At 40.4% G+C, this 22756-nt stretch overlaps 1 protein-coding gene across 2 annotated transcripts in view; it reads left to right on the top strand.

The window, feature by feature from the left end:
- The first annotated feature begins 381 nt into the window (after nucleotides 1–381).
- Nucleotides 382–22756, top strand: part of LOC137295684 (atrial natriuretic peptide receptor 1-like) — a 415887-nt gene continuing 393512 nt past the window's right edge. The window contains exons 1-2 of one of the 2 annotated variants that reach the window (XM_067827161.1): nucleotides 382–444; nucleotides 18568–18606. The gene's annotated coding sequence lies outside the window, so the exon portion shown is untranslated. Of the gene's footprint in view, nucleotides 445–18567; nucleotides 18611–22756 lie in introns of both variants that reach the window. The other variant, XM_067827162.1, reaches the window with a different exon arrangement.

Here is a 22756-nt window from a genome sequence, read left to right as displayed (position 1 = left end):
GAAAGGATATTTACAACGAGTTTCTCTCTTAACGAGAGTGGATCGATAACTTAACATAATCTATACCTTAGATAATGCCCTGCCCTTGCAGACAAACAGATCACTTGACAGTAAAGGCGAGGATTAAGGCCATTCCGATCTTAAGTCACTTTCAATGACATGGACGAGGGGAGGACCCAGCTCTGACACAGTCCTATGTCACTTTGGTTCTGCAGTAGTTGGAGAGATCCATTCATGTCTTTGAGGTAGACCATGGTTGCTTATCCTTCATTGCTTGTGAGCCGTGGATACGGCCTGGGAGGTCTGTGTTGAATCTGACCAGGGTTGGACTGTTACGTACAGGGAAATCATCAGCTGCAGATTATTACTATGCGGATAAGCGGAGGATTAAGCAGTGTTTTGCAGTTCACCGATAATTCGTTCTGAATCCTTTTCTTGTCACAGGTGAGAATTAACTCAATACCGTATCTTTATTTTATTCGTAAATATGACTTGAAATGCATATTAAGTAAGTATAAAGTTTGGTTTTAAAATTGACATCTGATGTTGTTCTGTCATCGTGTGACTTCATAATACAGTGCTAAGTATATGTCCTATTGCTTTGAATGTAACAAACGGTAAAGAAGCCCGCATTTTGTGTGATGTTATTGCATTCTTATTAATTAAAGACACGCCTTTGTCAGCGTTGCACATATCATCCTAAATTCTATGCCATTTACATGAAACAGACATGTCAGTGTAGGACCGACAAAGGAGGTGTAGCGACACATTTGCAAACATCACTGAAGCGACTGAACATGCCCCTAACTTGACTTGATATGACAAGTTTTATGCATTTACCGCTCTCAAATGCCCCCAGTGGCATTGTGGACCGTTTTACACTATCAATTACACGCGTTTTATTTATTTACACAAAAGTGCCTTCAATTTCACTTGAAGAGACCGAGGTATGTCCCTTTTCTACAGGACCACGTGGTTGCTATTGACACCCCACTTCAGATGTACATTTCCGTGTCGATTTCAAACCACATGAATATAATGCAACACCTTACAGACCAGCGGGTACATACATGAAATCGATTTCATTTTCAAGCTCATTTGACCACAATAACCCTACGAGCTGGAGAGATCTACAGACAAAAGAAGTTATTAACGTGCCCAATAGCTTGTCAGACATTTGATCGGGAATTGATCACAGATGACAGTGAAATGCATCGATTCAGATTTCGTCTCAGGAGAATATTCCCCGGAATTCTACCATTCATCAGTTGCTTCCGCATGAGCGTGAAGGAGCCAGTTTTACATTGTAACGTTCCACCGCGATGCACACATAGTTAAGTATAATTGTTCTTGTATATTGTCATTGTCTGGATTGTCCTTACTGCATAGATAGTCTTGCTAATTTCACAAGTGACATTGTAATTATCCGAAGTCAAAGTGATAGTTGTATAAGTTAACTGTGTGCTGGGGATGATAAATTAGCGTTCCGGTTATGTAAACAGGATGTAAAATGTAAACACTCGATGTAAAATGTATCCGAGTGCAACACTGCTACTACTACTGCTGCTGCTGCTGTTGCTCTTGCTGCTGCTGCTGTTTCTCCTCTCCTCCTCCTGCTGCAGCATCTACTACTACTGCTACTACTACCGCTAGTACTACTGCTACTACTATTACTACTACTGCTACTTGTCCTACTACTGCTGCTCCTACTACTGCTACTACTACTACTACTGCTTATATTGCTATTACTTCTACTACTACTGTTCCGGCGCAACTACTACTACTACTACTTCTCTTACTTCTAGTAAAACTACTGCAACTTCTACTACTACTACTTCTACTATCGCTGCTACTACCGCTGCTACTGTTCCCTCTGCTACATCTACTACTACTACTACTACTACTACCACCACCATCACTACTACTACTACTACTACTGCTGCTGCTGCTACTACTACTGTTCTGCTGGACGGTACAGACACGAGTGTCAACCGAGCGGCGCGCCATTCCAACTCGGCACAGGCTTGGCGTTCAGCGCGGTGGTCTCTGAACGACCACTGCATCGGCTGCAAAATGTGCAGATAAAGAACTACATCAACAGACCTTCACTTGGATGAAGTAGGCCGGTCGAAACAGCGTTTGTGGCTCAGTAACTGCCATTTACAACAGACAGACAGACTGTTTATTTACGTCACACCATATGCACATAAAACATTTCATCTGATTTATAAACAATAAACAAAAGTATAAATGTATAATCAATATTATGTATAATACTCTTTCACTCAGTGGTTACGTGTAGGCATTTTTCGATTCAACAGTGCCTATGCAAAGAAAACATTTTCTTCCTCAACTTTAAATATATGATTTTGAAAACAAAAATGTTTCGTTTCTTTGTTGATTAACGCCGCACTCACATCTGTGAAATACCACAATTTGCCATCGATTCTTCTGAGTGTTATTGTCACGATAAATAATATTTGTTGGCGCACAGATCGATATTACTTGAAACACACGCGTTACCTCTTCACACCCTTTATTACATACCATAAATACATCTGGGGTTCGACATGGCGTTGTAATCACGACATAGTCTGTTTGACATTTTGCTCAACATTGTGTCACCTCTTGTCTTTCTCGTATTACAGAAATCTCGAACTAGGTAACAAGACAACATGACGTCCTGCAGACAGACAGACAGACAGACAGACAGACAAACAAAAAGACAGATATAGTCTGTTTGCAGTGAAAACGTTCAAATTTCACTTCAAACAAAAATGTAAATTAACTAAAATGAAATTAAGATTGCGAATCCTTGTAAATTTAACATGCCAATTGAACATTTAAATTTCAGAATTTTATTCAGCTAAGGATAAAAGTTCCATAACAAATTGCTGTTATTGGTTTGTATTACAAGGGGGTAAGCGCAGTGGTTGGAACAGTAGAACAATGCACATGCGGTACGTGATGCGCGTTAACTTAGACTAACCCCAGGTGTTCACAGTGTTTCATTCAATGTGCATACCCCCTTGTAATACGAACAAATAACATCGATTTGAATGGATGATCGTTTATTAGACAACTGTTAGTTGAATAAAATTCTGTGATGTAAATGTTCAGTTGGCGCTGTGTTCTGGACAGTGTCTCTTGTTTCATGCATGTTAGTCATTTCAGTTGAACAGATCGATAGTCGTGATTTAGAATAAACGAATAAACACGGACATGCTCTAAAACATGAGATTTTCGTTCTTGGTAAGATTTCAGAATTTCATTGACTGTTGATTCAAGATAACAATCAAGGGACAATCAGCTGAGATTCCACACCAGTAAAACTCCCCCGCAAGCCACGAGGCAATGCAGGTCGGCGCCATCGTACCCCAACGGCGAGAGCCGATCAGTCACCGGTTTATAGGAAACAATTTACATGGAATACACTTGAGTTCAAACAACACACAAACACAGAGACATCGCGAATAGTTACCACAAGTCCAGGAAGGACTGGCCTGTTACCGTGATACCACATGTCGTTGTCGGCAATAATTATCCCCAAGCTGAAATTTACACCCTTACCGCCAGCCGTAGATACAGATACGTCTCCATTCCAGTTGATATTTACAACTGAGTGATCTTGTCTATTGCAGACACATTAAACCCATTGGTATGACTAGCCCCTTGCCAGAATGTTTGACACACCTATAGGGGTTATCAGTGTTTGATTTGAGCGTTAGTATCATATCAAACATTCATATAGTGCAGTAATGTCATTCATTAGAAAATAACTGACCGTCTAGAGAATTAAAAAGGTTCGGACACAGAATGATTCTCATATTAATAGTCTATAAAGGCAGGAAAGCCTTCTGTTGACATGAATTGCCGAAGGAATGAGATTTTTATGAGGGAAAATATGACCTTTAACATTCGTTATCAAAATGTATATAAATTGCGAACAAGACTTCAAGCTTGAGGCACGAGACACAACAGTGATACACGCATAAAATTTGTCTGTTTCGAGTAGCGTGTGCTTCACTCTCAGCCTGTAGCAGACTCAAGCGAAATTACCGAGCCCAGCCGTTGTATCAATAATATGTTGTGTCTCCCTAGAAATGGTATTAAATTATTGACTTATAAATGCTTTTAGAACAGAATATTAATGAGCGTTATGCCACTTTAAATGAAATTCACCGTGAGATCTCCAGTGTCACAAGTTTAATGAACTGACTTCAATGACAGGTGGTGTAGCCTGGTGGACAAGGTGTACCTGGTTTGACTCTCCACATGGGTACAACGTGTGAAGCCCATTTCTGCTATCCACTGCCGTGATGTTGCTGGGATATTGGTAAATTTGGCGTAACACACAAGTTCTTTAATCACCTTCGTCTGGTGGACTTGAGGTTACAATAACACTGTAGTAATGTTTCAGCCATATCAGTTGTGACTAAACAATCCTATGGCTGATAGTATGAGCACCATGGGCGGCTTACCTGACTGTGCGACAGTGCCAGACAACCTGATCCCCTTCTCAGTCGACAGTTACGAAAACAATGGTTCATAGTTTGTTCTACTGACACAATATCCCCGCGCAAGTTGATTCATGTACGTACATAGTCCGGTAACTTCGTTATGGCTGGACCGCCTGTCCGGAGAGAGCAAGGCCGGTGGCTGGAACTCATTGTCCCGTTATATGAATATGTGTTTAATGATGCTACATGGTGTTAACCTCCCATGATTACTTGGGTAGGTGGGTGTGTGAAATTATCGGCAATTCGAACAATAACTATTCACATAATTAGGCCTGCACTGTCGTCTCTGCGGCACGCTGTAACACGTTTCGTCCACGCCAGCCGCCTGTGTAGTGGACTGTGCGCCTGTCAAGGGAACGGAAGGTGGTTCGAGCCGTGGCCGCTGTACTCCAACGCCGTTAGGATATGCTACTTGTTGTTACCTTGGCATCAAATAAACATAAATGTGATGTTCGTCATGGAGTTTACTCTATCCGTAATGAATATCCATGGCAATGCCCTTGGCTGTAACAATGTAACAATACATTTGTCCACACTTGTGACAGCTAACCCTTATCCTCCGCCCTCACGCCTTATCGGCACAGCAATATGGAGACGATGTTCCACCTTATATCACGTAAATAAAACTGGCATCGTTACAAAACTTCGAATTGAGTGTGTAATTAGAATGCGCTTTAGAATAGACTCGCCTGCCTACCTGTTTCGTTTCCTCTGTCTACTTGTTAGATACGGATCAGGACGCTCGACGTATGTAGGGACGTGCTGCAAATGCACGAAATGGGTTCATTTTATTACAGTTTATCGAGTTTCAAGCACATGCTAGTAGCGAAACCCGTGCCAAGTTGGGAGTTTATAAATCCGAATAATTGCAGATTCTAAACGTGCTATGGCGATGTACGTGTGCCATGTTGTCGCTATCGATCGGTGATAAGAAATGTCTGTCATCTCAAGATTGTTTACACTCTGTAGATTTCACGATTGACTGCTATGTACAACTTAGCAATTACCCTTGTATAAACACACTAGAAACGTTAAGTTTGTTATCCATTCAATCGATTGCATCAAGCGTCAATGAACGAAAACTGTGTACATTGTGTTAAATGAGTGAACCGATCGGAAGAACGAACATGTTTGTTTACTTACAAAGATATGCACAATTAGTGCACAAAGTGTGGTGGCCGGTCATTGCCAAGCCCACTCCTCATGATGAACGAGGATAGATGGGGTGTGATGGCTGTGGGAGCGGCGTGTTGATGGGTCGGGAAGAAATGTCTCGCATAATATCTTTGTGCTCAAGTTTTTGGTGTAACGTTATGTTTACATGACGTGTGTGTACGTACGTACATACGTCATAATGTGTTTGGTGTGTGTGAATATGAGTTTGTGAGAACGTGAATGCGTGCGTTGGAATGTAGGTACTCGAGTGGAGTAAAGAAGGATACCACAAGCAGACATAGTACACTACCGGACAAAAGAAAATTATCACTTTAAAAGTGAACTTTTGGAACAGGTTTTGAAGAGCCCAAGCAGAAAACATTCGCCAGAACAAAACACGGACGATAGCAAGCCAGCTGTCGGACATATCTTACGAACTGTGCATTTTTCAAAAGTTGGAAAAGGTAATTGTGGGACATTGTTCCAAATGTACGTCTTTGAATGAGGCATAAATACAGATGATGCAAAGGAAACACGCAGTGACTGAAAATCCAGCATGAATATTCCAAGACGCTCGCCCAACGAGACATGCTGCACTTCATCTTCAGCCACGCCACCGTCAGCAAATTAGCAAACCACTACTAGCAAACAAACCAGAACCAAGAAAGCGCGAAGACCTAGCGTCACAACACCGACCAAAGGCCGCTACATCCGGTAGATATATCGCGGGAACAGACTCATGACGGTGACACCACTGAGACACGCCACCAGCAGACCACAGTCCTTCGAAGATATGGCATGGCCGCTTTATGATCCAACCGCCCCTTCCGTGGAATGGCCTTGACCCGTCTGCACCACCGACGCAGACTGCAATGGGCACGAACTGTATGTCGGTGGCAACGACGTGACGGGGAGAGAGTGCTCTTTTCAAATTAAAGTCGCTTCAGAAACGAGTTCTGAGCTTTCGTCATTGAAGAGAAAGACTGTGCAAATCTGTGCTCAAGAAGTTCATCCTTCCAATGAAGGCGGCGTCATGGTACGGGGCGGCAACAAGAGCGGTTGTAGCTCGAAGACATCGAAATACCCAGTGATACATGGATGAAGCCCTTTTATGGTATCTATTCGACATCAGTAGCCTTTAGCATGACAAGCCAAGGCCTCATATGGCGAGAATTGTGCAAGATTACCCACACAATTACTCGTCAGCTGTGACAGCGTATACTACCTCCATCAAGCTAACGGGAACTTGAACAGACCCTCTTGGACTTCTGGAACAGAATTCTTGATGACGCCATCCGCCGACTGAAGATGCCAAGAAAGAGACGTGTGTTCAGGTGTTTGGATGCGGAGAGTTGACACATTGTGAACTCTAATTTGTGGAATTTTTAGATTTGACTCCTTGACTCTTTCTTAATGAATTGCAACAAACGCAAGACCTGCATTACAATGTATGTTCAATCAGTTTATTGGAAAACCATTTCTGTTGCCAAAATAATTATCATAAATCTCACAAACGTCGTTGTTTCAATTTGTTGGTCAAGTGAAGTCGGCGATAATTTACTTTTGCCCGGTGGTATATTTGTATTGTTTTCCTTAATGCAGAGCATCAGGCAAGGTAACAATCAGTACCACACTTTAAAGTCTTTTCCTATGAAGCGACCAAGATTGGAACCTAGGACTTTACGCATCAAGCATCAAAAGTGACAGATGACTAAAGCAGTTGGTTCCTTTACTTCTTTGCTGTCTTACTTCTTTGTAACGTTTTGGTGCATGTGGAACCTCATAATAAAGGTCACTTTGACCTCGTCGTAATTTGTCCAAGATCTCTCCCACGATGTCACCAATAAATTTTACGAGGAAGCTTTTAAACTGGGTCTGGGTTCTTAAGTCTCTTCCGAGTAATGAAAACCCAACACTCAAAGGTTATCAGTGAATTAATATTCGTTTTATAAACGGTTAACAGCCCATTTAGTCAAGAAGCTGATAGAAGAAAGTTTATGGTCTCTATGCATCAAATCGCTCGGATTTTTCCCGGAGTGTTTATGAAATCGTTGCATTTTTTGGCCGAATATAAGATGATTTGAAAAGGAATGTTATCATCATTTTATTCTGATGAAAGTTCATTTTTCGCATTCATATTTCTCAGATGTAAACGATTAGATTTCTAAGCTATTTCAGACAATGTGTTGGAAGTGTTTATTATCGTAACAACGGACGTTACGATGCTGACAAGGGCACTTGGGGTGTACATATTAAGTTTAATAATAATACTGTCAAACGGGGGAAGCGTTTTAGAGGCTTTTTTCACCTGGTGTCACGTCTTGTTTGATACATTCTTGAAATTTTCCGATTTACGCCAATCCAAATTGGATAAACGGGACTGTCTGGCTTGTACAGTCTGTAATTTATTTACGTGTAGATAGCAGATGTTAGTGAAAGCTTCGAAAAAATCGAGCTTACTTACTAGTACTTATTCGAGGTGGTGGCGCAGCCTAGTGGTTAAAGTGTTCTTTCGACACGCCGAAGACCCGATGTGATTCCCCAAATGTGTGACGCACATTTCTGTCTCCTGCCTATTTCTAAAAAAAAACGTTAGGAGTTAGGATTTTCAAAATTATGTTTACTCACGATATGTGGAGGACAACTTTAACTTTAATGCATATAATGCGATTATATTCGTGTCCGCTCACTTACCTTTGCATATGTTGTGGCAATTGTCACGAGCACGGCAGTCGTATTCTGCTTTAGAGAGAGATATACTGATATGGAAATGATTTATTCTCTTTTCTCTACATTAAATAATTACACACTTATCTCCTGTTCAGAACGGGAATTCAGTTATGATGCCTTTAGAGTACGTGGTTGCTTTGGTTTCTCCAGCCCCCCATGTATTGCTTGATTGCTTCCGTTAATATGTCATACAGTGTTACGTGTAAACATGAACGCTTGTTGTCAGTATATGAAAAAATGTCACGAACATTTCACGCTGTGCTCTTGATATTTCGGTTCATAACTCATGAACATATGCTAGTTTCATCACAAATGCCAATACAACCCAGTAACATTTCCAGACAATAAAATGGCGTCCGTTACAAAAACAGTGAACTACTTACATTGAAAGTAGGCTTGTTGACACGTTTGGTCGTATATCAGAGTGGACGACCCAGCTGAGACAGTAGCGAAATCTTCATGTCAACAACACAAATCACTGATTTGTCTGAATTGTGTTTATTTAAGAGAACTGAGCGTTTGCACAACGCTACTCGAGTTTTGATTCCTGTCTGTTATTAAGTGCTGTCAATCTTGACAAAAGTGACGAAAATGGAGTTCTCAGATACATTGTTGAACCAGTGTCTGCTGTTTTTGTTCATAAAGACTGTACTGGACAATCATGGATTTTATACTGCCGAACAGTGCTGCAGAACAGCAGAAAGGCATTTCCCGTTTGAAATTAACACATTCATTGACACTTAGACATGCTGTGGTTGTGTAGATGTCAAAAGGATCTTTATGAAAGGCGATGGTTTCATTGTAACGTCTTGGGAAGCTATGTTTTTACATTGTTAACATATACTTTAGTTGGGAACATCGACATCATCAATTACGTTGTAAGATATACAGATACCCAGGACATCACAAGAAACATTTGACTTAAGCCACTGAGGGGCCAGGGTATGCACACAGCCTAGGGAACACTTGGTATAGTCACTATCTGATAGCTATTTGGAGGTCTAATGGTTAAAGCGTTCGCTCGAAACGCCACTGGCCAGGGTTCAATTCCCAACACGATTCTAATGTGTTGAGCCCCTTGCTGGTATCTCCCTACGTGATATTGCTTCAAAAAGGCTAAATGCGGCGTAAAACTAAACTCACTCACTCATAGTTGTTATTAACACGTGGTCGTGATGAAGTCGTGAGCAAAGAGAAGCTCCTGCATCTGAGTATTACAGCCGCATGTTCTATCCCAGTGACACTTCTAATGAAACATTGACAATAGTCTGGAACAAGCCCTGTTATTATCGGCGAACGTTGCAAATGAACAAAACAATTCAACATTAACAAAGTGTAGTAACTGATGATAAGATAACATACAGATGACAGAAAGTTCACTGCAATCTCAACTCTCTTAAACTTGCAGTTGAACTAAACACACATACGAAACCACACGAGCAAGAACTTAAAGTAACTTTGTCAGAACCGCTGTTCGAGGTGACAATGTTCTCCTGGTCAACACATATTCTTCATGGCAGAATACTTTATAACCTTCATGATTGAACTGGATCCAAAAGTTATCAAAAAAGGTCTGGGAACAGTCGCTTTAAACTTATGGCCCAAAACACACATGGTGGTGTGGGGGTCTGCGCATGTTGACAGATGATACCTCATTATATTATATAATTCTCTCGTCAAGGCTGGAGAATTACGTAATTAATGTAACTTGGGAAAGGTAATCTGTCACCTCCCGTAACGAGTTGGTTATTGTTGTTATTACCCATATAAAAATGAGTTTGTCGTTTTTTATTCTACAACTGTTTTTTCCAACAGTTTACTGTTATGTACTCATAAATAATCAAGACAGAGTTGATTCAGTAACTTTGTTTCTTATGCTCCTGTACAAGAAAGTTTGGGTGTGAGAAAATGAATGACCTGACGTTCAACAAAAGGTACAACCGCCCTGCGGACTTACAGGAAAAATACAAGTACCCCATTTGTCCTTTCCCATGTGGGTTGTAAGCAAGGATCATATCCATAGTCATTGAATACTAGTACCCGTCTCGTCATTCTTTCTCAGTCAACGTCAAGCATGGTTGTTTACAGAGCAAAAGTAACACGTTTTCCAGACAACATAGGATGTTCGTACCTGTGTGTCCTTCCATCTGAAATCTGTTTCTGATGATAGTCAAGACTGGGTATACATGATACAATTGACAAAGATCTGATAAACAACATTAAATGGATTCTATACCATTGTACTCGTTTCCTTACTGTATTCTGGTGTTTGAGATTATGTAAAATAACGTTCTCATATGAAAGTCAAACCGATATAACAGGTCATAGTGAAAACTTTATTTCCTTTCTTGCCGCGACTTACACTTGAGGCGTACATGTCAAATCAAATTTGCAGCAGCAAACTAGACGCTAAAATGTCATGTGTTCTTTTGTTCATTTTCTAGTTATCCATCTAAGCTAATCAAGGATGCAACGTACACGAAATTGTCTGTTTCCATGATCCTTCTCTCAAAATAACACGCCAAGAGACAGACGACACTTATTACTCCCATAGACATGAAACGGACACGTATCATCAAAACTGACGAATACTTCGCTGAAACTGTATAACTTGTACAAGTCCACGCCACAATCCAGGTGGTCTAAACCGGACAGACGGCCTAATGAGATCTACCAGAAGTAGCGGTCAGTACGTGAAGCTCCATGCAGTGTCATCCTACTAAGACGTCCGAACGCCTCATATGTTGCAATTATTTCAGCAGGTGTCCAATAACCAGCCAATCTGAGCTCTATCTTCTGTAAGACTGAGACCGAAAACTTGAAATGAAGCCTCTCTGTGATTTATAAGAACATAAGATAATACGATTGTTAAGAAGGGCAATGAAAGAAGAATGGAAAAGAACCCCAATGACGTATTGTTCATTTTTGTTGATTACTGACAAAGCTGACACGTACATCCTTCAATTTCTGTCTTTGTCTCTGAAGAAATGTACACTGTGAGGTAGTGTTCCCTGTCTTTATACGACTGTAATCAATCGTTATAATGATGCACACTGTGATGTGTAATTGACATGGGCAATGTCTTCAACGGTCGGGCACTGGGGTTCCATCTGGTCACGTCATTAGCAAAACCATATTTGAACTTTCTTGTGGACAGGGAACTTGTCTGGCTTTTCACTAGTTACAGATATAATGTCACAGCCAGTAATCATCTTGTTATTTACGTTGGTTGCGATCTAACTCGGATCTGTCTCAGTGAATGAAAACTAGAACAAACATAGGACCAATCTGAGCTTTATGTCCAGCATGACAAGACTGAATACTTGAATTAATCCAAATTTGATTTATAAGAATATGAGTTAGTACGGTTGTTAGGGGGACAAAGACAAAAAGTAAGAATTCATGATGCATTATTCATTTTTCTTGATAACTGGCAAAGAGGAAATGTGCAGCCTTCAATTTCTGTCTTTGTCTCTGAAGAAATGTACACTGTGAGGAATTGGTCCATACCTTTAGACGAACGTAATCGATCACTACAATGATACACACTGTCATGAGTAATTGACATGGACATTGTGTGTCAATGTCTTCAACAATCGGACAATGGGGGTTCCATTTGGTCACGTCATTAGCAAGATCATAAATACGTAGTCTTGTGGAAAAGAAACGTGTTTGGCTTATCATGAGTGGGAGATATAAATTAAATATAATGCCACATCCAATAATCATTTTGCTAAATTGCGTTACGTAATACAATCGTATTATTACGGATCTGTCTGAAACGATCTAGTTCGGATCTAAATGAAAACTGGAATAATCATCAGAGTGAGAGGAAGGCCACGAACACCTGCCAAGAGGTACTTGCTTCAAGGTATGTGGATATGCAGTGTCCCACGTTGCCAAACACGATCTCGTCCATAGGTCATGAATGAAAGAAACTGACTTCAGTCCTCCAACCGATGAAGCCTTCACCATGACGTCAACGTCCAGTGACGTCGAGCCTGGCATACCTTACTACTCTTGATGTTTCATAATCCGGGCATGTGACGGACGTCTGGTAGTTCAGCTGTGTACAGATCGCTCCTTTAGACAAACGACAATGTGGAATGGGCATGACAACCAAAGCCGTCTTTTGCAACAGCACCTAATGTAACGCTAGCATTCTACATACCAATAGCTTGACTTCCTTGAGCAGTTGTCGTTTGAGGAGGCCATATATTTGCTTGTCAATAATGAAATTAATCAATGAATTTTTTCAAATTAGCGAACTCCATGAACTGTTTACTGAACCTTGGTATTTGTGTAAGGACCGGTTCACGTATTGCATGTGATATTTGCTTTTTGCATATCTGAAATGAGTGTGAAGTGCTCCAGATCGGTCCAAACGTTCATACAAACAAAACTTGTGATTATTATGCTCATTACTATGAATATAAATGGTTATATGGGTTTATACAGCAGTGTTGCATATTTTGCTATGTAATCCTTCATCAACTGTCAAAGCACATGTCTGAGATACATTGTCCAGGCAGTTTTAAGAATATATTTGTCAGTGTAATGTAACCTCCAGCCAATCTCCCCAACACATAGTCCACAGCACTGAAGTGAAAGCTTTACTGTATTTGTTGTGATCCCATTTAATACAATTCGTCAAAGCAAGAAAATAATTAGGTTCGAGTATCTGAAAAAAGACAGCGTGTGTTCAGGGCAAAACAGCGATGAATGGATCTGTGATATACTCAGTGATGACACTAGGTGTTCGCCAAAAGGCCAGCTCACCCATTTTATGTCAAATATTTTTCTTGTTTTCTTGATCAGATTTCTGTATCACGTTATACTGGACAGTGACCAGCCTCGCTTCGGATATGATTTAACTTGTGTCACCTGCGACGAGTAAAATATTAAAGTTAATTCAAAAGCTTAATCAAGAAATTATTATCATAAATATCAAGGTTGTCTTTTACAGTTACATACACTTTTTAAGTCTGAATCAGATCAAGATCGTCTTTGATGTTCAGCTTTTTGGCGTGTTATTCTGGAGGTCTGTTGTGGATCGTTTGCTGATTGTGGGCTGCTTAAATAGCTGCACTGACCTCAAGTAGTTCCAGCACTTATATCGACAAATCACATCTATGAGTCACACCAAAATCAAGTTTGGTGTATGTAGTTTAGCACATCACAAATCCTATTTTGATGAATAACAATACCAAACTTAGCGTAACAACTCATTTTTCGCTATCGGAGAGACACAGAATGAGCTCCAGAAACTACAAAGTCTTCGCTGACGAATCTCGTCGTCTAGAAATCAATTGCGGTAATCACACGCGACATTGCACAGTTGTCCAGCAAACTTGAATCAAAGAAATACCAGTTACCAACCAATGATAAAATCAACCTTTTCACCTCTGACATAAAAGAATCCCAATTTCTTCAACCTATCCATCTCGCCTACTGTCATCAAACTTCCCAGGGCAAGTTTTCGTAACTGCACTTACATTCTTCTCACACAGAGGTTCTGCGCAGTCCCAGTAACACTGGACAAAGTTAATGCTACTCCTAGAGCACTGGCACTTGTCAAAATGATTTTCGTGGTGGGGTGTATTAGGTCCGAGTGTAAGTGTTCATCAGATAGAGACAGTTACCAATTGTTGTGTCAATTGGCTCAGTAGCTAAATGTTAGGCGACTTTGTAACAAGATTACGTGGCTTGTGTCCGTAGACAGCCGTTGTATGGCCCTCAATACCGCCAGCTGGGGCATAGTGTTTATAATTCAAACTAGATCTGATGAAGATTTTGACACACTTGTCGTGTGTGTGCGATTATTGATACAGTAGGTTTTATGAAAGAAAACGGTAGCACCACTTTGGGGGACTTTCGTGTTACACATGTAGTCTATACTTAGGTAAATATTCACCGGTGGAAAAAGTTTGTTATGTGCACGACTACCAACCGATAGCAACACTGAATAATTTGAAGGCTGTTCTTGAAGGCTGTTCTCAAGAAGAATACGTTTCAATAAATAGGAATTATGTGGTTGGAAGGTCTATGCATACTGTGTTTATCATTTCTGAGTGTTTGGCCAGTTTATTGATGCTGAGTGCATTTGTTAATTGAGTCTACGCTCTCAATTACATGCACAAAGATTGTTCTGAAGGTGGTGATGATACGGACGTCAGTCATTATTATCCTAACAGAAAGGTAACGGACCGACACGCATTTGAAAACTACTTTAGTTTAAACACTAGGCACTACTGCGTATTAATTCAGTTAATGGCACAATGTACGAAGGTAGGAAATTGATAACAATGTCCAAAGTGTTCTAAATTCGTGAGATAAGTTACTGTAGCATCCCATTTGATCAGCTTTCCACAGTAAAGAACGTTTGGAAAGACATATCAGAAAGTCAGATTCTCAAAATCCCTGTGAACCATAAATGAAAACCAACTCGCAAGGAAACAAATTTTCTTAACGCTAGAATATATATGGTCAATGCCATTACAGAATAGCTGGCGAAGGATAGTACAGCCTTGAAAGTGGAAGTGGAAACACACCTATGATACCTGTATATGAGTGTCACCAAATTACCATTTGTTTTATGTCAAGTCACTATTGGAACATTCTGAGTATACTTTCCTTCTGCACAGCGGTTAATGCACAAAACGGCTCCATGGCGAAAGATATCAGTAAGATGCAGCCACAATAATGCCAGCTGCTGAAAAACAACACTCTCCTCTTAGTAAGTGGGATTTTCTACTTCGAAACGTTCTTAACAAACCAAATGCATCCGAATTGAGTGGATGCATTAAATCATAAATGGGCAATTATTGTTCATGCTGTCACTAAAGGTTGATAGTCAAAGCTGTTCACAGAACTGTCTTTCCAGTCTCACCGTAACTTTCCGTTACAGCGTATGACCGGTTGAAATTAATTTGCAGCGACAAAATTGACAGTCCAATCTCCACAAGTACTTTGGCTCTTTTACACCAAATACAGCTGAGCTAGTCAAGATGGCTATGAACTCAACATACACGAAATTATCTGTCTCCATGATCCGTTTCTCAAAATATCACATCAAGAGACAGACGATACTTACGTTATTACACCCATAGACATGAAACGGACACGTAGGGCTTGTATCATCAAAACTGACGATGACTTTGCCTGAGCAGTTGTGACCGGTGGAAATCCCCTCAACAATCCAAGGTGGTCTAAACCGGACAGACGGCCTGACGAGATCTTCCTGAAGCAGGGGTCGGTACGTGTAAGCTCCATGCAGTGCCATCCGACTAAGACGTCCGAACTCCCCACATGTTGTAATTATTTCAGTGGGAATCGGCATCGGGACAGCAACCAGCCAGAACTTTAAACAGAAAACTGAAATTTGTCCTCTCTTTAATTTAGAATAAAACGTGAGGTAATACAGTTGTTTAGGGAGTGAGTGAGTTTTTTACGCCACACTCAGCAATATTTCAGCTATATGACGGCGGTCTGTAAATAATCGAGTCTGGACCAGACAATTCAGTGATCAACAACATGAGCATCGATCTGCGCAATTGGGAACCGATGACATGTGTCAACCATGTCAGCGGGCCTGACCACCCGAGCCCGTTAGTGGCCTCTTGCGACAAGCACAGACGTCCTTTATGGCAAGCATGGGTTCCTAAGGGCCTGTTCTACCCCGGGTAAAACTAAACGCACTCACTCACTAGTGCATTGGTTCCATCTTTGATTATGTCATGATGAATAGGTCTTTTCCACGCTGTTTGTGTGTAAAGGGAAACCTGTTGTTTTTGTGTGAGATATTTTGTGGTGTCCTTAGTGTGTTGCAACACGTCGGCATCTGAGTATTCATATGTAGATTATGGCGAACGAGTGGAAACATAAACTAACATCAACCTAGGTAATATGATTCAGTTCACATCCCATTCATTCCATTCTATTGTCTGTCAGAGAACAAAAGTCGGAGTGTTTGTTATCTATTCTAACGTGTATACAAGCAGGCTAACAGTAACTTTTGAATGTGGGTAACCCTTTCAGCGAAAACAGCGTTACCACGTTTTGGAACACATGTGTCCTTACATGTGTATCAATGTAGCAGTGGCCTGTAACAAATATCATGAACTGAGCAAACATAAAGTACTTTGGACATTTACTGAAATTGTCTACCATAACATTTATAAGACATCACTGAAATTCAGTGATGACAGATGCTGATCGTGGAAGTGGTAAGTGACCGGTCTCTGGTTATTCAAGTTGCCGCTCAACAACGTTATGTCTAATATTCCATTTCGCCGATATCGTCCTGAGTTATACTGTACATGCTAACTCTAGCAATGTGGACAAATACTTTCTAATACTTTCTGAAAGAAAAAGGAATAGATATATCTTGAGGATAAAGTATCAAGGATCCTTTTTGAAAACTGACTTTCCTTGGGGACGAAGACGCCTGTATTGTGAACAATGATACAGTTCTTATTTAAGTAACTCTCGTGACAAGCGGTTGTTGTGGTCACATCGCGTTATTTTTAACTTTGAATGAGCTTAAATTGCCATGCTTATGAAAACTGGTTTATTCGTAAGGACACGTGAATGTAATTTCCCATGGATGTGTCTCAACAACATGAATAACAACACGTCTCTTAAAGCCCGTGATATCGAGACGGCGCGATGACTGTTATGGTTCATTAGCTCATTGCCGACTGCTTAAATAGCTGCTCTGACCTCAACCAATTGCTGCACGTATTAAGACAGATCAGACCTATAACTCAATTAAGTCACACTATAATCAAGTTTCGTGTAATCTTATTGTGATGAATCAGAATCAGATTCTTAGCGTAACCATGGATATTTGACTGTCAGGGAGACACGGAATCATCCCCAAGACCCTCAGCACCTTTACTGGCATGTCTGGTAATCAGAGAAACAGTTGCCGTAATCAAAATCACGTTGCACTGCACAGTTGCCGAGCAAACAAGCATCCACGAAATCCCAATTACCAACCAATGAAGAAATTAACCTGTTCACCTGTGAAACGATAGAATCCCCATTCCTTCAAACTATCCATCTCGACTATTGTGGTGAAACTTCCTCAAGCAGTTTTCACCATCGGCTGGAGATCATACATCGATGCTAACTGCATTTATATTCTTCTCATGCAGTGGCTGTGCGCAGTCCTGAGAACACGGGGGCGAAATGAATACAGCCTCTGGAGCCCTGGCACTTGTCTAAATGATTTTCGTGGATTAGGTCGGCGTGGAAGTTTTCGACAGTAAGAGAAGTCACCAATTGTGTCAATTGGCTTAGTGGCTAAATGTTAAGTGTAATAAGATTATCTAGCTTGTGTCTGTGGCTGGGGATTGGGTTAGCCAGATGGGTCTTGGTGCATATCTAGGTTGTTGGTCGTGATTGTTTGATATTTGTTGTTGTTTTTTTTAAATTATACATTGCCTACGGAAACTAGGAATCTTTCGCGAGGACTTTATTTGTATCAGTGAAACTAAATTCATTGATGGAAACGTTTTTCACGTTCAAATGTACCGCATGATCGTATTACTGAATATCTCCATGGTTGACCAAGTGGATGTAAGAGTCCCTCAAGAAAAGTACTTTCAATGAATATGAAATAGGCTGTTTTAACATATGTTCACATAGCGTGCTCTCATGTTCACCATTGCCAGTTTCCCTAGGGCGAGCAAATGGGGCGTTTTAAGCAGTGTACCGACAACTTGCTATTATGAATATTAACAGGTCTGAGACCTTCTGGTACATGCACAAACAGTGTCGATAAGGAAAATCTGTTCCTCGAGACATAGGATTCGGACCTAGGTACAATATATATACATATATTGACAACATTCTGAGATATTTTTTAAATTCTTGGGAAGGTTAAAAACAGGAAGATAGAGCCACCTAATCTATCCAACTCCCTGATCAATGGCAGCACTTGGCAATGAAAGTGCGTAGTATAGTAAACGTATATCAATAACATATTAACCCTACTTAAATTTCAGTATCCCGATGTTTGTTCCCTTACATCATACTCATTATACCAGCAATAACTAATAGAGCCAGTGCTAAACAATTTATTTGAGGTTTATGAAAGTTGTTCTTTCGTATCCCAGGACATTCTGATGAATCCCGCTCTTCTTTCAATGTGTTTCAGATTGTAAGGAGAGAGTTGGAATTACTGTCATCCGTTGCGGTGGGTAAGTTTTGACGTCTATCATGCTACGTTGTTGATATTGCTGCGGTTGAGGCCAGTCTCTTGTGCTGATATATCCCACCTGTTTCGGCCTTGTCAGGTCTGTGTATGGAAAGCTGTCTCCGCTAATCCCACCTATAGTCGTGTTCCCATGAAACCACGTATATGTTTCCCGCGTGCCCTACGGCAACAACTGCCCATACTAAATTGATCAAATTTATGTTCCGGGATGTCAAATGCAGGAAATTCACTTATACAAATTGGCTCGATTGATACGCGAAGCCCCAACCGTTACTATCTATTCCACAAATCACACTCTATTCCGTAGTCAGTTGCTTCCCCAGACTGGCATTTACAATTCCCTACACGAGATCTCGCGAGCAACCAAGAGACCTGGAGAGGGTTGGTAATGTGTGTGAGATTTCGAGGCAATCAAGAAGATTTGTTCCATTACCTAAACATGATGTTCAATGAATATTTGTGAATGTACAAAATGGGGGCAATTAATTGCAACATGGGATGAATCCAGTATAAACAAGGTAAAGGTGTGTTGAGTTTTGTTTGAGAAGAGGAACAATGTTCCACAGCATCTTCGCATCTCATTTTAAGCATGCCCATCACGGAATGCGCATTTTCATTCACAAAATGTATTTAATTCACAACATGCACATAAATAGTGTACTTCCATGAACTCCCGTCGTTAGGTGCAGCAACCATAGTTACTTATTGCGCTCCAGTTATGATCAGAAACTGTGTCCTTTCTTATGTTGTTTAAAGCATGCGTGGAGTATATGGGGTATATGTGCTTCAATGCTCACCGTACAATTAAGGCAGATGATTAAAATTGAGAAAGTTTTGGAAAAATACCATAAGCTTCTCTTTGATGTTACTAAAGAAGATGTTTGGTAAGGATTGTTTTGCTCATTTCGTTGTAATTAATTATAGTTTTGTCGAATAACTAAAACCAGACAAAACGTATCATCACAATATCAGGAGTATTTCAGTGACTCAACATTCGACTATGAGAGCTTATGTTTGAACAAACGGCACTAATGTGTCATTTCCAAAATATTTTTCAAAACAGAAAAGGTTAGACTGAAAGTACGTTAAGGAGGGCGAAACCATATCATACCAGTTTACACTTAACTGAATACTCATTTCATCGGAAGCAAAATGTCAGGTCTATTTCAGTAGAATATCGCAGAGTTCCCCACTATTGATATGCAGGTGATGCAAACAATATCAATACACAAATGTCAATAACACATACCCTATACGACGGCGGGAGCCATTAGGAGCATTGCACAACAGGAAAAGTGATCCGTGTACATATGTACACTGCAATAAATAGCATCTTGGTGACGGGGTTTGAAATTAACTTTGATTGAGACATTGTACTGAATCAATACAGAACTTTAAGGCCTGAAGTCTTCCTGGTGTCCATTACAGCCTTCAACCTTCAGATGTCTTAGGCTTGCCCATGTTGTGTGTTCTCGGTAACGACTCGAGAGTAAGCAGTATAAGAGATATGTGGAGAAACAGGAACTGAGTGACGGAATCATTGGCCATATTCCACATTAAATGTAATGACTGAAGGTGAACTAGCTTCTGCAAGATACTGATGAAATCCAAAGTTGAGACACATGTGGAATGCCTCGTACTGTTGACTGTTTCACTGTTATGTGTTTATGAAAAGAGCAAAAACAGAACGGTTTCTGTTTTTCTTTTCCGTTTTTCTTTTTTGCTCTTGGTTCCTCTGGTCTAAATGGTGCCCACTGATAACTCCTGAAACAGGTTTTATTCGCAAGCGGTGAAATGGCTTATTGATTTAAGATCGGGTTAAATTTATGTTCGGGTGTTCTAATACGTTTGCTTGTTTCTGACTCTCTCATGAGGAGGTCTAAAGGGTTACCACACACAACTTGCACACGCGCTAATTGTCAATATCGCCTTCCTGATATGACATGTTCCAAAACCAATCAATTGTGGAGCAATCTTGTCCAACCACCGTGTTGTATTTGACATCAACTTAAGGGAAGAGTTATCAACGGATTAGCTGCTGGTCGTTGAATAACATGTCATAATGGATGAAAGAATTCCAGGAATCGAAGGAACGTTAACATAACAGAAAAGCAAAGCTTCCAACACGACATGCTTGTTTTCTGTTGATTGATTTTCGGGATGTGCTACCAACACAACAGCGATTGTTGTAGATGCCGTCGGAACAATCTCAAGCGGATACTGACGCCCATGTGTCCGGCAAAGAAACAAGATGCCTAATGGAGCCTCTCCATTGCTTTATCATCTCGAGATATTTCAAAGACCATTTTTTTTCATTTATGTTCTGACAACAATGAAGGAATACGTATTGCCTTGGGGTAATTGTCGTTAGACATCTTCGTTTTAATGTACGTAGTTCTCTGTTCCAGCGTTTCTTTCCCTGTTAAGTAAGTGACTCCGTTTTCAAACAGCTGAGACATAAGTCAAATACTGAACTTGTAACTTACTTGAAGCTTAAGAGCACATGATTTATCACCGCGTACGACTTTCTTTGAACGACATGTAACAAACAGAAATTTGTACATGTTTACTTTGTTTTCTCTATTTTTTTTAAATAATGGTATTAAAAGATGAACGTTGAAGGCGTATTTTCAATAATCTGCAGAACGGATTAAAATGGTGATGATCATATTAACATTGTCTGATCGTCAAACCAGTCAAAGTTGCTAGATTTTGCAAAGACAGCTTAAATACATGATAATCGATATAAATGTGAAAGTAAAATCAATTACATTCGTGTGTTTCAAGATGGCATGGCGAAATCTTTCTTTCTGAGTGAGTTTAATCTCCTCTGCAAATAACGTCCTCGCTTAGAGGCGACATGGTTGAACAAGAAGGTTTTTTGGCCCAAATCAAATTAAACATGAAGTATGATTACACTTTGAAGCATTTTGGTTACTGTACGTGAGAGACTGACAGACAGACAATTATGAAGTAGAAAAAAATGTTTTACTTCTGGCAACAATCCTCACAACATGTGAGTGGGCTGTGCATGGTCGGCGCCCATGCGGCCGTTGAGTAACAGCACCCAACGTGTCTTGTCCCCTGCCTCACAGTCTGGAATATCTTACGTAAACCAATATCTACGTTTGCAATGCAACGAGGGAAACACTATGTGTCGTGTTTTCTCATAGTTCAAGCTACATGATTTGACGTAAGTACTTACAGCACAAAACCATTTTGAAATATTTGAAATTATCTCGCAACCCGTCCATGTATATATTCGGATAAATGCCAGCGTACTGAGTGTTAGGGCAAATCTGAAAATTTTGCTTTTAGTTATTGTTATTACTAAATGCGAATGGAGCAACGTGCGTCACAAACACAATGTCACGCCAAGAGTTTTCAATGACATGTTGTTGGAACTCTCTGCATTGCCTGGATTAAAGAACACGTAGTCATAACAATAGAGAGCGCCGTGTGGTGTCAGAGGAAGTCTGTCGGCATTCATCTGTGGTGACTGAAGCATTATATGGTAATGCAAGGAAGTGTTCAAGCTATGTCTCAGGAGGAGAATCCTGTCGTTCTCTGCTTCTCATCGATCGACACTTGCAATCAAATTACATATGAAGCCACACATCGTAATCAACAACTGATGGCCATTTCTCAACCACTGTTCAAATACATAGTTTATCTGGACACATCCTCTCGCGAATCCCTCTGGACAATCTGACATGTTGTCTTAGCGTCTTTGTAATAATGCTTCACCTCGGACTGTGGTCAATTATCCATATTTGCTCTGGACAAACACTCAAGGGACACATGCATTGTGTTGTGTTCTGACTTACGTGTTGTATAGTGGTGAGAGAGTTGAGAAATCACTGCTATGGTAGCATTCGTACGAGAGGTACATGAAATATGACATGATAAACCGATGCAGAATTCATACGAGTATAAATATACTCAGTCAATATTTTAGATCTCTTTTAGTACAATTTTAAGCTACCTTTAAGTTTCAAGGGTTGTTTTAGCAATGATCGAGCCCATTGGTCCAGCTTAGTTTTAGTAATATTCCAGGTGCAGTTTTAGCAATGTTCCAGCGTATTTTAGTGATGTTCCAGTTTTAGTTTGTGCAACATTCCAACCTTAG

The sequence above is a fragment of the Haliotis asinina genome, chromosome 9, assembly GCF_037392515.1.
Source record: "Haliotis asinina isolate JCU_RB_2024 chromosome 9, JCU_Hal_asi_v2, whole genome shotgun sequence".
NCBI classification, from domain to species: Eukaryota; Metazoa; Mollusca; class Gastropoda; order Lepetellida; family Haliotidae; genus Haliotis; species Haliotis asinina.
This window is presented reverse-complemented; position numbering and strand designations above follow the sequence as displayed.